The 4480-nt window shown below is 36.8% G+C and overlaps 1 pseudogene; it reads left to right on the top strand.

Annotated features, from left to right (window-relative positions):
- The window catches only part of LOC111653630 (odorant receptor 131-2-like), a 2660-nt pseudogene extending 470 nt beyond the window's left edge, over positions 1-2190 (top strand).
- The last annotated feature ends 2290 nt before the right edge of the window (positions 2191-4480 follow it).

The raw sequence follows: 4480 nt of genomic DNA, 5'->3' as shown, positions 1-4480 counted from the left end.
AATCTTGCTCCAAGATGTCTGAGTCCTCTCATTTATGGCCTCAGGGATGAAACATTTTTTCATGTACTGAAAATGTATGTATCCAGGAGAAATATTTGAGAAGGGAGATTAAACATTTTTAATTCTGCTGAGCATGTCTGTAATTCAGTTTTACACAAACATGTTTTAAGAATGATTTTAACTAGTTTAAACTAAGTAGTTTATTATGGTAAGCATGACTGTGATTACAGTGTCGTCAAGATAATAATATAATAACAATAATCTTTATTTATCGTGAACTTTTCGAAATCTACATACAGTAAAAAAGATACAATTCAGACTTTTTTTTACATCCTTTTTCATTTGCAGACCTGTCAACCTTGGGAAAATATTTTGAATACTATAATAGTGTTATGCTTAGTTCACATGCTTCCACACAATTTTCGCTTTGCACATGGTCATTTCCCTACTCACCAACTCATCAAGTTATTCAACTTATGAATCGGCTATGAAGAAAACAATTCATCAAATTTTCTTGAGAAAATGAAAGGACAGGTTACCTTCAGGAATCTGTTTTTTTACTTGCGGGGAGCATTTTTATATAATTTCACGTTAAGTTTTGGAACTTTGATCATATATTTAGAAAATATCACTTACACTGCACTGGGCTGTATTATAAAGGCAAAAGTTTCAGTACAGAAGTTTAAAACCGTGCTTTTTATGATTAATATGGTGTGATAGGTGTGCTTATACAGACTGATAAACATTCATGAATTTCATTCAATTATTTAATAAAAAATGACAGAAACTAAAGTTGTGATGTAAAATACTGTCAGTCTCTGTCAGTGTCCTCCTCATCTATTGTCACGTTTATTTTAACGGAAGGCACCCATAATTCTCAGTGACTGTCGAGATAACGTTATTTCTGCAGCACAATACTATGAAAAATCATGTTAACCAATGTGCAACACATGGACGATATAATTTTATTACTTTGCCAACTTAAATGCCTGGTAGAGCTAGCTTTGCAAATAATGTAAAGTCAGGCTAACGTTATCGATGTTAAATAGTTTGACAGGTTTGGCAGGTCCATGTTTACTCATTTCACCACAGCTTGTTGGGATGTTGAACACACAGATGTGTTACAACGAAGTGAAGTGTTTTGGAAAAAATTAAAAAACAAATACATCAAATTAACATATTTAATTATGGTGACTAATTGTGGCAGCCCTATATTCAACTACCAACATGTTATTCTGTAGCACCCCGAAATAATGAATTCTCTGCCTTAGCACCAGTGAACCTCACTGGTGGCTAGGATTGATTTGAGAACTTATACTTCGGTACCAAGCCGATGTCAAAATTCTGAAAATGTGATAGTACTTTCTACAGTACCGTAGATGTCGGAAACATTTGAAATATATCTAAGCAGTTCAAAGACAGGCATCTGGATCTGTACACAAAATTCAGAGTGCGTTTCAGTTGGTTACTTTATATTAACAACATGTCATCTAAATGTTCATGTCTTGAAATGTTTGCCATTATTGTTTGTGAATTGCGACAGCTGTTATCTGTTGTTGCTTTCAATGGTGCTTCATTTCTATATTTTTTCAAAATTAATGGGACAAAATCAAGCACACCCAGCTTCTTGAAAAGTTTCCCTAAATTAACGTTACATCCCATCACATATGTTTTTGTTGCCTATATGTCTCAAATCACAGATTATTTTAAAAAGAGAGTTTGCGAGTATGAGAATCGCGAGGATCAATAATATATCAACAATATCAGATATGTTCAGTGGAGGTGTTTATATTTTACATGTGGCAGCAACATCTTAGATCAGCTATATATCAATTCCAGTTTTTGATTATGTGCATCATCCTTGTTTTCTGTTATGTTAAAATAATGAAAGTGGCCAAAGCTGCATCAGGAGAGGATAAAAAGTCATCAAAGAAAGGGCTCAGAACAGTGGTTCTTCATGGTTTTCAGCTGCTGCTCTGTCTCATCCAGCTGTGGAGCCCATTCATTGAGGCTCCTTTCCTTCATATTAATTTTATTTTATTCAATAATGTCAGGTATGTTAACTACATAATGTTTTTTCTGGCACCAAGATGTCTGAGTCCTCTCATTTATGGCCTCAGAGATGAAGTTTTTTTTCATGCACTAAAAAACTATGTCTCCTTTGGCTTGTATAAAACAAATGTTATTTGACAAATAGAATCACAGTTAGTCACTGTTTGTGTGCAAGTGTTTATCTTTGACAAGCATGGATGTTGAACTGGGTTCAATGGGTGTGTGCTTGTGAATAACAAGTCAGCAGGTCCTGCATGACATTGCAATGAGTAATGATAATCAGTGAGGTGCTTGGCAGCCATCAGTCATGAAGTTATTTTACATAATGCAGCACAGTTATTGCTTTGGATAGAAAATGCAGCATTTTATTTAATTGTCCTTTATGCATCACATGTTCATGCTGTTGAGTCTATATTGCTTCAAGCATGAATTTAATTAAGATGAAGGATAAGGGTTGTTGATGTTGGCTTTTGTATTTTAAGGCAGCATGCTTCTTTGCTTCATGGTATAAATTGTCAGCTTTACGAAATCAGACGCTATCTAATTTTTTTACTCTGTCAACGCATGTTTTCTCTGTTGTCAGTGTGTGTTTGTACCAGAAGCCCTGGCACTGGACTACTTGAACAATGAAAAGAACTGTAAAATCAATAATTACATGCATTTTATCTCTCTAAAACTCAACATCATCATTATTATAGGCTATATTTCATATAATTTATACCTCATTAATAATTTTGCTATGATGAGGTGAGGTGAGTGAGATGATAAGTTGAATTATGGTGTATATTAAATCGAAACTAAAGAATTTGCCCTTCATGACAATACGCTTGACAATCATGCTACACAAGAATGTCACGGAGGAGCAGAGTCTGACCTCCGCTGTCTAAAATTCTAATTATTAATTAGTGCCAGGGGTGCTCAGCTCCGAGGCACTCCTCTACAGCTAGAATAGCTTTGAGAAAACCCCGGTAATATATACATCAAAACGTGCGTCTTGATCCAGAAAGAGGTGCTATGACTTTTGGTGTTAAAATTCCAATTTTTTCCCAAAGTCATTCCCAAAAAACTGTGAATAAGTAATGCATTAGGAATGCATTGGAATTTTCTTTAGAAACCCACAAAATTTCACCTTTTTTCTGAGTCACCCAGCTCTCTCATACCTACACGTAAAAATGTGATTCAAACTATAAAACGGAGGAAAACTTCTGCTCTCTCAAAAACACAGGAACTGTTTTTACATAACATGTATACTTTTCAAACTATGAGCAGTCAAAGGAGGAGTGGAAATCACTTTTTTTTCAAAGTTAGAGTGACAGCGTCAGTTGGCTAGAGTGTGTGAAGCAGTAAAAAATAACCTTTATTTTTATTTTTAACTCGAGCTCACAGCCAACTCGTAAAAAGGAGACAAATAATTATTTCTCAAAATGTAGACATAGTTGTTGGGATTCATAAAATATAACTTTGACAGGCAGGGTCTGCACAAAATTTAAACAGTGGTGCCGAGTCCGGCAGCAAAACCTGTCTCACTCTCATTGACACCTAATGTAATCGTCTTTTTTTTTCAAAAGAATCTCACTCTGTCTTCGTACTGAGCTTACTCACTCATTTTAAGGAATATCTGAATAAAATAGAGACTAGGGATCGACCGATTATCGGCCGGGCCGATTATCGCCGCCGATATTCAGCATTTTGACGCATATCAGCATCGGCCTTTTTTAAAATTCGACAGCCGATAAGAGATCAATTTAAAACTGGGTTATTTTGGCTCTGATGCAGCCGCGCCTCTCTGTCTGCTGTCACTACTCTGTCGCCAGCATTGTCCCACCCACAGCACCATCTGATTGGTTACAAGCAGAGCCACGGTAACAGCCAATCAGCAGTGTAAGCTGTGCATGAACAGTCCTTACACACACGGTGGAGAAGGTCCGGAGAGCAAATACTTGTTTTGAAGGTAAGTTAAGGCAGCAGAGTTTCCCGAAATTGTAATAAAAATCCCAGTCCTCTACAACTCACAACTACTAGTAAGATTACTGTGAGCCCATTAACGTTATATAAACATAAGCGGCAGCTCTGCTCGCTCACAGTCCTTCCAGACGTGCCTGTTAATCACTTGAAACAAGGTTGCTGATAATATCGATATGTCCGGTTTTATTGCAGGGAAGCCTGTCGAGGTGAAGGCTGGTTAGCTTTTAGCGTAACGTTAACCCATCGGTCTGCGGCTCTAGATGCTCAGCAGACTGTAGCAATGGGGAGACTGTCTGTTATGGTTGAGAAAAGTGTGTGTTTGTGTGGAAGTCACATGAGAAACTCTACAACTCACGACTACTAACGTTACTGTGAGGCCCAATACGTTGGCGGCAGCTGTCTGTTCCTACGATAAACACTGATTGTTAAAGTGAAGATGCTTTAGGCTATTTAGTGTTTAATC

This window comes from Seriola lalandi, unplaced genomic scaffold (genome assembly GCF_002814215.2).
Source record: "Seriola lalandi dorsalis isolate HSWRI2012SDOR001 ecotype SW California unplaced genomic scaffold, Sedor1 jcf7180002054237, whole genome shotgun sequence".
Classification (NCBI taxonomy): Eukaryota; Metazoa; Chordata; class Actinopteri; order Carangiformes; family Carangidae; genus Seriola; species Seriola lalandi.
Note: the sequence above shows the minus strand (reverse complement) of the source record. Positions and strands in the feature narration are given on the sequence as shown.